Here is a 13,204-nt window from a genome sequence, read left to right on the forward strand (position 1 = left end):
AATAGAGCCTGGTGGAACCACTGAGACTATGGCCCCTAGCTGCCCTTCAGGTCTGGAATTGAACCCACACCTATGGTTTCCAGCCAAACAATGTACAGGCATGTGAGTTTAACATTTATCTCAAGTAGACACACACCCTGGAGAGAACAATCATGGGAGAAGGAGGTGCATTATGCACAGAGAGACAGCTCAGGGCACAGGACAGTATGGAGGGATGGTCACTGGGAAGAGGTAACTATGGGGAGAAGTGGGAGGGGAGCTGTTGCATTGTGGTAAACTGTGGTCAGTGACATGAGACAAAGTATATGTGAACTGCTGTATGGAAAGTGAATTTGCTCTGTAAATCTTCACCCAAATCACAATAAAGAAAAAAGAAAAAAAAATACTCATTTTCTTAGTAGCTTTGAGGCAGGAGTTAATGCACTCCATCTGTGTATATAAATCCTCTCTTATTTAAGAAAAAACTTTACTTATGGGAAGAAGTCAGGACAGCTATGAAATTATCTAAATTTAGACATATTGAAAAATATTACAAGGTATAAGATTAAATTGCCTTTTCTAAGTTTCCTTAATAAATACCCAACCCAACTACCAGTTCTAGACCTCTGTTATAAGGAGGGAACTGAGTCATGAAGTCAAAACAACAGCTAAAAGGAAGAATTCAAAGAGCTGGTCACTCTTTAACTGAAGGTTTTGGGATGGCAAGAAGGGGTAGTTAGTGGAGAAGGGAGGGACTCAATTCTTTTTTCTAATTTCTATTGTGATGTGGCTGCAAATTTACAGAGCGGGTTTGTTTTACATACAACAGTTCATGCGCATTTGGTTTCATGACTCAGATCACAATCCCCAACCATAAAAAGCTCTCCTCCCTTCTTTATGCCCTTCTTTATGCCCTTCTTACCTGTGCATTCCTGTCTTTCCAGCTCCCTCTATGCAAATGCAGCCCTTCTGATGTCTCATGGTTGATTGATCTAGGTGGTGCATCTCCTTGGGGTAGGTGTTCTGCTTGTAGGTCTTTCTACTGTTGGGTGAGAGCTAATCTATGAAGTGAGTCCAGTTCCAGGCCCAAAGGATAGTTTTCAGTTTCCAACAGCCTCTAATCAACCACTAATTCTATTCATTTTTGTGTTTTTGAATTTTGTTCCCCATTTTTTCTCCCACTCTATTCATGATCTCCAGTTTTGATATCTTTCCTAGTGGTTGGCATTGGTAGCTCAACACCATCTAGTTCTTCTGGTCTCAGGGTCATGAAGGCTGAGGTCCCTGTCGTCCATAATATCCTTATATTTATTGTTTCCAAATGACTTTGATTTTCTTCACTCTTTGCTCCAAATGAGGGGAGACCAATAGTTGCATCTTAGATGGTTGCTTGAGAACTTTTAAGACTCCAGTCACTACTCACCAAAGTAGGATGTAGAATAAAATTTCTGTGTACTATGTTGTGCCAATTGAGCATGATGTCCCCTGAGACTATGGTCCTGAGCCTGCAGGCCCGGTGATTCTCTCAGGTTGTTTGGTCGTCTCTGAGAAGCTACTCCAACCCTGTCCACAGTTACTTCTGTAATGTGTGTGGATAATTTTGTAGCACAAGTCCATATGTAAGATTATCTTCAGCCACCTTTATCTTTGGTCTTGAGTATATTCCTATTCACCTACCCCTACCTGAAACATGGCTTCACAAGTTTATTTGTTAAAGATATTGCTGAAGGGGCAAAGAGGCCACATCTTCTGACTTCCTCTAACTGCATAAAAGAAGAACAGAATCACCATCAGTAGCCCAAGGCCTATTCCTGCAAGGCCAGACATGCTGCCTCCCTCTAGCCTTTTCACCAATCCTGACACCAACCGTTCCTCCCGCAGCACTCACCACCCTTCTGCTGGGTTTGATAATTCACTGCAGTGGCCACACAGAACTCACAGGTTATGGGGTTTATTAGGGAAGCACCAGGCTACAATTCAAGCTCAGGAACAATGCTCAGTCTCTCTCAGCCTGCCGTCTCTCAGCCAACAGTCTCTCTCAGTCTCCCAGCAGTGCGTGTCTCTCGGTGTCTCTCTCTTAGCAATGCGCATCTCTTGGTGTCTCTCAGCAGCGTGTATCTCTTGGTGTCTCTTTCTCAGTAGCACGTGGCTCTCAGGAGTGCTTGTCTCTCAGCAGCATGTCTTTCTCAGCCAGCAGTCAGAGAGACTTCTTCTGCCTCTAGGAGACCTCCTTTTGAGCCTGGCAGAGTGGCCAAACTAACCAATCATAACATCAGAATTCTAAGCACCTGGGAGAGAGTTAACTTCACAGAACATTGCTTTGTGCCACTCCCAACAGTAATACCCCAGATGGATAACTTTTACAATCAGGAGCTCCTCAGTTACTCACAAGAAATCCACCACAGAGTTTACAAAGACTTATGGCTAGAAAAGCCATATCAGGTAATTTACTACACTGCAGATACATTTTAAGAAATTTCTAAAATAGTCCTTTTCCTCACAGAAAGTTTACCATGTTAGAATTTGGTCAGTTCTCATTATAATGCCCTTCTCCTTTGATATGAATTGCCAAAATATTTTAAACTTTTGCCATTAAAAAAAAAAAAAAAAAGGCAAACTTTGCTGTGGAGTCGGATCTGACCCATAGTGACCCCTCCTTGGGATTGCAAGGCAGTATCACTACAGAAGTAGATTGCCCAACCTTCCTCATGGGGAGTGGCTGGTGAGTTTGAACTGCCAGCCTTCTGGTTAGCAGTCAAATGTCTTAGGCACTACGCTACCAGAGCTCTCCTTTTGCCATCACTACCTAGAAAATATCTTTTATTTAAATATTAAATGCTTTATAGAATTTCACTGAAAGCTTAGAACATACTGTCAGGATAACTATTCTCATTTTACAAATGAAGATTCTAGGACTTCAAGAGGTTAAGTAGCTTGTTCCAGGTTGCACAGAGAGAATTTAACTTAGCTCTTTTTGACTTTTAGACCAGAGTGCTCTCATGAGTCTTAAGTGCAGAGTGCCGCAGTTCTCCACTTTGCTTAACTATGATTATTTAATTTCTGCCCATTTTTGAATTTACCTGTATATTACTAATACTTTAGGACACTAAGGCAAATGGGGAAGACTCATTTTAAGTGACATGATCATAGTGACTGTCAATCAGTGAGCACTTACTATGTGCTAAGCATTTTATGTATTATCAGCAAGTACTTATCTATAGGATAAGTACTGTTATTTTTAATTCATGGGTGAGGACACAGATGAATGAAGTGCAGTTAAGAAACTTGAGAAAGATAAAACATGGAGCCAGAATTCAAACACAAATCCCCCCACCACCCTGCAGAGCTGGGGACCCTTAATCCATGAACTTGGTTTGAAACGAAATAGTAATAACCCCAGTTATGTGGTAGAAGCCAACATAAATGTCCTCTAGAGGAAGTCACCTTTCCTAGATCTCAAGTAAGTTTTCAAGGACAGTAAACAATACAGAATAAAGCAAGGGAACATAAATGAGAGCCAGTGGAAACTAGAAAGTGTAACTAGACCAACAAAGAATCAGATACTGGAATTCTAGACATGGACCTCATGCTTGTTGTTTAAAGAAGTAAGAGACAAGCTTGAAAATATGCAGATGAGACGCGAAAATACAACCTAGCATATTTGAAAAAGAACCAGTGGTTCTAAAAATGAAAAAATACAATTTAAAACTCTTTGAATGGGTTTAATAACATAAATTTGAAAGGCAGATTAGTAAACTGAAAGATAAGATTTGGAGGATAGAATGAGAGCTTCAAAATACATTTATTTGGAATTCCTGAGGAGAGGGGAAAGAATAATGTAAAGATAACATTTAAACAGGTAATGACTCAGAATTTTCTGGAACTAGTGGGAAATTAAAATACAGTTCAAGAAGTCCAAAGAATCTCAAGCAGGGTAAATAAAATGGGAGGTACAATGAGGTACCCACATCATAGTAAATATACAAAACATCAATAATAAAAATCTTAAAAGCAGCAAGAGAAAGATTATTCTCCCAAGAATGACTGGAATGATAGCTTTTTAGAGCAACAATGGAATATATTAAAATAGCAGAGTTCGCAACTCATTGATCCTCACTAGAAAAAATTCCTAAAAAAAAAAAAAAAATACACTGTAAGCAAAAGGTAAAGTTGGAGGAATGAATGAGGAAGAAGAAAAGTGGTAAATAGGTGACAAAATATAAACATTGATTTTATAAAACAATAATATCTATAATATCAGGGTTAAAAAAGATAAGTAATTAAAACAAGACAAAATGTCAGAGGAAATGGAGGGGATTAAATGAAATTAATGATTTAAGTCATTGTATTATCTGGAAGAGGTAAATGTAAGTCTAGTCTTTGATAAGTTAAATATGTGTGTTTTAATATCTATAGTCACCACCACAAAGATAAAAAGTTACAATATCCAAACTAGTAGAAAGGAAAACAGAAATGAAAAAATAGTCCAAATGAAGGCAAGAAAGATGAGAAGGAGCTATGAAAGGGAGAAAACAGAAGCACAAAAGGACTTGGTAGATTTAAATCCAGATTTATCAGTAATTACATTAATTATACATGGACTGCATGCTTCAATAAAAGAAGATTGTTATACCATATTAAATAAAAAAGAGATCAGTTGTACGTTTAAACAGATATCTTTTTTTTCTTTTTAATTGTGATTTGGGTGAACATTTACAGAGCAAATTCACTTTCCATACAGCAGTTAACATACACTTTGTCTCATGACATAGACTATAATTTACCCCAGTGCAACAGCTCCCCTCCCACTTACTCCTGACAGCCACTTCTTCCCTGTAAACAGATATATCATAAACATAACATAGAAGTTGAAAATAAAGGAAGAAGATCCACTATGGAAATACTAATATAAAAATGCTGATATAGCTGTATATTGTTGTTGTTATGTGCCATCGAGTCGGACCCAACTCATAGCGACCTCTCCTTGTGTTGCCGAGGCGGTATCACTATGGAAGAGGAGTGGCTGGTGGCTTTGAATCGCCATCCTTCTGGGGATATTAGGAAAAAAAATTAAATTAAGAAACATTACTAGGGATTAGGAGAGAGACTTCATAATAAAAGTTTCAGTTCACCAGGAAGATATAACAATTTTATGTTTTAAGCACTTCATATCATTTCTTGAAAATATAGAAAGCAAAAATAGAACTATAAGAAAGATTTTTTTTCTTTCTAAAGTTGGCTTTCTTAACAACTGCAGAGCAGACCAGGGTCAATGAGGAATCACAGGATTTGAACGGTAGAATTGACTTAATGACTATATATAGAACAGTACACTCAATAACTGTAGAACCCAGATTTCTCTTAAAGCAGACATGGAACATTTGTAGAAATTGATCAGACATTGGGCCATAAACATTTGCAATAAATTTTCACATGGCTGAAATCAAGTAGTGGGTTGAACATTGTCCTCCCCAAATTCATATCCAACTAACCTTAGAATGTGACCTTACTGGGAAATAAGATATATGCAGATATAAATACTTAAGTTAAAATGAAGTCTTACTGGAATAAGATGGGCCCTAAATAAAGTTGGTATCTTTATAAGAAGAGAAGAGAATACACAGACAGACACACAGACAAGGCAACCATGTAAAGACAGAGGCAAAACTTGGAATGATGCAACCAAAGAACACCAAGGATGGCTGGGAGCCAGTAGAAGCTAAGAAGAGGCAAGGAAGATTCTTCACTAGAGCCTTCCGAGGAAGCACGGCCTGTCTAGACCTCAATTTCAGACTTCCAGACTCCAGAACTGTAAAATAATGAATTTCTTCTTTTTAAAATAATTTACTTCTGTTGTTGAAAATATACACAGCACAGTATAAACCAGTTCAATAATTTCCACATGTACAATTCAGTGACATTGATTACATTCTTTGAGTTGTGCAGCTGTTCTCACCCTGCTTTTCTGAATTGTTCCTCTTCCATTAACACACACTCCATCCCTAAACTTCCATCTTACCATTCTGATTGCTATTAATTTGATCCCCTAGAGATGGTTCTTTTTATAAAGAGCACAGTGTTCAAGGCAGATGTTCTTTGCTACTTAAGCTAACCTATTGTTTGATTTGAAGACTTCTTGGGATATTTTTGATTTAAGGTTTGAAGATTACCTCAGGGCAACTGTATCAAGGGTTCATCTGGCCTCAATGACTGTAGAACGGATTCCATGGGAATAGATAATTTGTTCTGCATTTGCCCCCCTTTTGACCAACATTCTTCTGTAGACTCTGATCAAAGCATTCAGTCTATGGTAACCAGGCACCATTCAGTTCTGGCTTCATGGCAAAGGAGGCATTTGATCATGGAGGCAATTAGCCACATGTTCCATTTCCTCCTCCTGTTCCTGACTTTCCTTCCTTTGTTGCTCCAGACAAATAGAGATTAATTATTGTATCTTGGATGGCTGCTAGCAAGCTTTTATGACCCCAGGCACTATGCAGTGAACTAGGAGGTAGAACAGAAACTCTGAAAAAGGATATTAATCCAATTAACTGGGTGTCCTATGAGACCATGACCTTACCCCTCCAAACAAGTCCCATGAGATGTTTGGTTGTACATAAGCAGCCTCAACAACAGCTCTTTTCTGTTGTTTTAAGTCACCCAGTTTGTGGTAATTTGTACAGTAGCTCTAGGAAACTAATACAAATTTTATTCTGACTCTCACAAGTTTCACTGTATCATCGCGGTATCATCACAAGCAGACTATTGCTGGAAATAGGAAGTAGGGTGCTGCTGTAACAAACACAGTGATACCTGTAGAGCTGGACCTTGATGGGACTGCCTTGATTTTCTGGGTCTCACAAGTTTTCTGCCTTTGACTTGGTACAGTCTTAACGATATTTTTGTCACTCTCTATTAGTGGAAAATACTTGAATTTTTCTTTCTTGACACAGGTTCTGGCTTTCTCAGGTTTTACTATACCTAAAAATGTGCACGTGGCTTTCAAATTGGGTAATGGGTAAAGGGGGGAAGAATTTTAAGACACATGATTGAAAAACCCAGATTACATTGAAGAGACTATTGGTAGGAATATGGACATTAAAGATGATTCTGGTGAGGCTCAGAAAGAAGTGAGGAGAAATGTAGAAAAAATGTCTGTTGTTTTAGAGAATTCATATACAGTAAAGCCTGAGAAAGCCAGAAACTGTAAGGCTGAAACCTGTCAGAGAAGGAAAATTGAAATATTTTCCCACTAAAATGAGTGATGGAAAAGTAGTGAGACTGCACTTTGTCAAAGGCAAAAAACTTGTGAGATGCAGAGAAACAAGGTGGTCCTATTGAGTTCTGACTCTCACAGGTTTCACTGTATCACCACAAGCAGATTATTGCTACAAATATGGATACTTCTGGTGAGGTCACAGGTGGAAATAAGGAAGATGTTTTGGGGCACTGAGGGAAAGGCAATCTTTGTTATAAAATGACATAAACATTGGCTCAATAGTGTTTTGTTGGGTAGAAAGAAGAACTTGTAAGTGATGAACTCTGATATTTAGCTGAAAACATTTCCAAGCAAAGTGCTGGAGGTGTGGCCTCGTTTCTCCTTGCTGCTAATAGTAAAATGAGATGAAAGGGATATATTGATAAAGAAACTATTAAGCAAAATGGAATGCTAATGTTTGCTAGGAGCCACTAGAAGTTAGGAAAACGCAAAGAAGGATTCTTCCCTAGAGCCTTTAGAGAGAACATGGCCCTTGATTTTGGACTTCTCTACTCCAGAACTGTGAGAGAATAACTTTCTGTTGTTTTAAGCTGCCCAGTTTATGGCAATTTATTACAGCAGCTGTAGGAAAGCAGTACAAACCATATGGAGTACATTTTTTTTTTTTTTGCCACAATACAATTATGTTAGAAATCAATAGCAGAAGAATAATTAGAAAATCCTGCTGTTTTTGGAAATTAAGAGATACATTTCTAAATAACCCATGGCTCAAAGAATAAGACATGAAATTAGAAAATATTTTGGACTGAATGATATAAAAATATTATACATCAAAACTTGTGGAATGTATTTGACGCCATATATAGAGGCAGATAATACTTATAAATGCTTTTAGTAGAAAAGAAGTAAGTCTTCTATCTAAAGCTGTTAGGAAAAGAACATCAAAAAAATTGAATGAAAGTAGAAAGAAGGGAATAATAAAACATGTTAATAAAATATAAACACAGAGGGTAGAATAGAGAGGATCTGCAAATCCAAGAGTTAGTTCATTGAAACAGTTAATACCCCTGACACACCTTTGTCTTTGGTGAGACTGATGGGGAAAAAATACAGGCAGAAATAATCAATAACAGAAATGGAAAATACAGATACTATAGAAAATTCATAAACAGTTTAACAAAATTGACACAATATATCTGAAAATCCAAAACTATTTCCATACTAATACTGAGATGTCATTTGCCTTTTAGCTCTCATTCTCTCATTAGTTTTCCAAAGGTACATGATATATAATATCATAGCAGATTCAGTGCAGAAAGCAGGCACAAGAGTCTGCCTTTTATTAACTCTAATATTAAAGAGATTTGCAAGAAGGTAGAACAATGTGACTCTTCTCAATTTTTTTTTTGGTTTGGAAACTTATATTTTCCCTAAATATGTAATTTATTTTAATATATAACCATTTTACTATTGTCATTGTAATAAAATTAATAAATATTTTAAAACATTTCTATTTTAGTTCCCGATGTAGTACCTAAATATAACCCACACAAATAAAGGTTCTTTGAAGTCTTCAATAATTTTGAAGAATGTAGGGGGGGTACTAAGATGATAAGTTTGAGAACCACTGGTACAGAATAAGTTACTTATTAAAAAAAGAAAGAAAACCACTGCTATGGAGTCGATTCTGACTCATAGCGATCCCCATTGGGTTTCTGAGGTGGTGAATCTTTATGGACATAGATTGCTCAGTCTTGCTTCCACACAGTGGCTAGTGGGTTTGAACCACTGACCTTCTGGTTAACAGTCAGATGCCTTAGGCATTGTGCTACCAGAGCTCCTTACATGTCTTATGTATGATGTCTATTAAATATTAATATAAAGAGGGAATGCACATGCACACACACACTGCCATCAAGTCAGACCCTCCTTGGGTTTCCGAGGCAGAATCACTACAGAAGTAGATTGCCCAACTTTCTTTCCCAGGAAGGGCTGATGGGTTTGAACCACCAGCCTTCTGGTAGCAGCAGTCAAATGCCTTAGGCAGTACGCAACCAGAGCTCCCAGGCTCACTAATGTTGAAATTCGACCTATAAGTGCCTTCATTTTTCTGAATTCTCTAAAACTATTCCAGATTTCTTCCCAACATCACCAAACATATCTACCATATTTTTACACAAATAACATGTGTTACACCTTTTTCTGCAAACTGTGTATCCCTTTACACGTTAGTTTACCATACATGCTGGGTGCATTATATGCATGTATCCATTTATGTGGGTATCTTACATGTGGAAAAATACGGTATTTGTCTTGATTAGCAATATATATGCAGTAAATTAGAACTTTATGACTAATTTAAACTTGATATGAGAGTATTTGATTAAAGCGTTTCCATTTTCATGAAAAAATTTAACAATCAATTTTTCAAGAATATGAAGAATTCTTCCAACATAATTTCAACAGTTGTAAACATCAAACTTTGTAGAACAAAATTTAAAATCTTTTCTTTTACAATCATTCAAAGTGTTTTATGCAGTTATGTAGCATTAACTCACTGCCACAAGCACTTTACCTATTATTCTTTTAATCCTAAGTTTGACCAGGAAATGTGTGCAGCGATTTAACACACACACACACACACACACACACAAACTTTGTTATTAAAACCTTATGTTCAGAAAAGCAAGCTCAAATTTTTAAAATATATGGTTTATACAAACTCAGTAGCTTCCCTAGTACTTTTCTCTTTACTCTATTTCACTTTTCTCATTATAATTATATAAAGAAAGGTAATAAATTACTTTCACTAAATCACACCCCTAAATCCTTGTCAGCCCATATTCAGTCCATATCATTTTCTATGAATGAGCAAAAAAAGTTGGGAAGTACTACAATATCTGGAACAGATGGGAGTGGGGGAAGAATATGAAGGAAAAACTACTTATCCTTAATCACTCTGCATTTTTAGGTGTATTACAAAATTAAAAAAATAAAATTACCAAAGAGAATCAAGTCAATGGCAACTAACAACATATTATATATATTTAAGTATAATTACCCATATTTATTCCCTTGTGTGTTTCACTTTTTCTTTTTGATTCATGCCCCATGCTCTCAATCTTCTTTTGACAACTGGATTGATCAGTTCCATAGCCACAAGAAGTAGTTGGTTTCATAAGATACCTCTGTGACTTTTGTACTGATGATTACTTAGTATTCCCAAAAGAAAACTCACTAGGAGCCAGCTTTTAACTTCAACGTCTACTCTAATTTCACAGTGAAATATATCCTTGCACTTATAACCCCCCCCCCCCATAGCTCATCTAACTTTACTAGGTATTCTTTGTGTCTCAATGCTCTAAGAAAAGCTGGAGACTACAATTTTCTCTGCCTATTTTTGTAGTTCTCAAATGCTTGTTTTATCTTACAGTCACCTTCTAGATGATAAATCAAGTAAAGTATTTTGATAATCAGCTGAATTCCTCTAACAATTGCAGTTAAATAGAATTTCCCTTAGTAGGAAGTACTGGGAAATAGTCCACATGTTCTTTGATAAGACAAATAGCTTAACAATTTCAATCTTGGATTACTGTGTTTACAGTTGTGTTCAGTGTCATCCAAGGAAGTAGATAAAACAATAAACTACATGAATTAAAACTTAGATCTATGTCAAAATACCTTCAGATGGCATCTAATGTATGTTTTGGTATCCTACTGCTGCTCTAACAGAAAATACCACAGATGGGAGTTTATTCTCTTACAGTTTTGGAGGCTAGACATCTGAATTCAAAATGCCAGACTCTAGGGGCTGGATAAAAGCCCCTCATACTTGGGCTTCAGCCCTGCCTCTTGCTCCCAGCCCACTGAAGCAAGCAACATCTCTTCACTCAGGCAGCAGCTGCCTACTGAGGCTGACAAACCCCAGGTCGACAAGTAAGAAGGCACAGTCTCGATATTACCAAACCACATAGCAGGCTATTGATTCAAGTCTATGAAAAGTTCCAAGATTGAGAGAGACTGAAACCATTCTCCTTCGAACAGGAACCATCCCTTCTATTCAACATTGTATTGGAAGTCCTAGCCAGGGCACTAAGGCAAGAAAGGGAAATCAAGGCATTTAAATTAGTAAGGAAGAAGTAAAACTATCCCTATTTGCTGATGATATGATCCTATACCTAGAAAACCCAAGAGATTCAGTAAAAAAAAAAAAAATCTACTGGAACTAATTGAGAGAGATTTAGTATAGTGGCAGGATACAAGCTCAACATCCAAAAATCAGTTGGATTCCTCTACAGCAGCAAAAAGATTGCTTTGGGAATGGTCTCTAGCTTTTGGGCACGCTTGAACCCTGCCTGTAGCCAAGTCGTTGTTCAACAGTCTGCCATGCCATGCTGATCTTGGGACTTTTTCTGGACTTGAATTAGTGGCCTGCCATATTGTTTGGTAATATCAGGACTTTGCCTTTTTACCTGTTGACCTTGGATTTGTTAGCCTCAGCAGCCAGCAGTGCCTGAGTGAAGAAAAGCCTCCAGCTTCAGTGGGCTGGGAGCAGGAGGCAGAGCTGAAGACCAAGGTTGAGGGTCTTTCACTCAGCCCCTAGAGCCCAGCACTTTGAACTCAGACTTCTAGCCTCCAAAATGGTAAGGGAATAAACTCCTGTTTGTTAAAGCTATACCATATCTGGTATAAATCTGTTAGAGAGGCACTAGGTAAACCAAAACAAGCTTCTGGTTTAAATACATATACACATTCAGGGCATGCTCAAATAGAATACCTTTATACCTCTTGCCTAAGAGAACAACCTAAGGTACTAAGATGATAGTAGCATGCTACAAGCTATATATTTGAATGATTTGCTTGTAACCCAGGTAAAAGTGAAGTTTTCTGTAGTCTTAATTATCAGATACTTATTCAAAGAACATGCAACGGGAGTTTCTGGTAAGATGCAGAAATAGGCAGACAAACTACACAGACCCTCTTCAACAAAGAAAAGGGGAACCAATTAACACAGATATAGAAGGTAATCCTGTAGCCCTGAGCTTTGAAGGGAAGGATACAGAAGTGAACTAAACTCCAACTAGTAGAAGAAGCTGCATGAATACACCAAAAAAGGAGACATACAGAGCTGTGGTCTGTCAGCTATCCTGACGGCATGCACAGCTTGGATATTGCCAAGTGGTGTAAAGATCTAAAAATTAGCCTAAAAATTGTCCCTGCTAGCCAGGGGCTGCATGGAGGACTGCATTGGTGTCTAGTGAATAAAAGAGGAAGCAGTGAAGAGGGAGATGGTGTGAGCTGTGGACTTTTGCCTGTCCAGAGGGCACAGCCATTTTGAATGTTTACAAGTGGTTCAAAAATTTTGGGTATTTAAAGTGACAGTGTTCTCTTAGATTCCAGGGACCTAAGAATAGGTTCCACTTGCTGGGTACCACAAGGACATTCCGGAGGTGAATGATTGGAAAGGTGTGATATTCCCCTTGTTACTCTTATACCCCATACTCTCTTGGTGAACGGAGGTGCAGCCATCCCTCACTCCCACCCACCTTCTGGGATGGCAGGTCCAACCCAGTCTGTGTGCTCCGATGGAGCCTGGGTGCCCTGCCTAGATTTTTTTTTTTCTTTTCTTTTTAGTTTGTTTGTTTTGTCTGTTTTAAAATTACTACTATTACTATTATTCCTGTTTTTTTCCTTTTTATTATTTCTTATTCTTCCCTTCCCATGGTCTAGTTTTCAGCTTTTTCTCTCTTCTCTGTTCCTGATACCCATTTTTTTCTTGTGGTTAACCTCATTCCTTGTTTATCTTTTTGCATTTTTCCCATTTTTTTTTTCTTCATTATTCTTTTTTTTTTTACAGCAGTTCACATATACTTTGTCTCATGTCATTGACCAAAATTTACAATGCAGCAGCTCCCCTCCCACTTCCTCCCCACAGTCACCTCCTCCCAGTGTCCATCCCTTCATACTCTTCGAGAGGCCCATTGTCTGCCAACCCTGTATATGATC

The sequence above is a fragment of the Orycteropus afer genome, unplaced genomic scaffold, assembly GCF_000298275.1.
Source record: "Orycteropus afer afer isolate SDZICR_OR568_19922 unplaced genomic scaffold, OryAfe1.0 scaffold00045, whole genome shotgun sequence".
Taxonomy (NCBI): Eukaryota; Metazoa; Chordata; class Mammalia; order Tubulidentata; family Orycteropodidae; genus Orycteropus; species Orycteropus afer.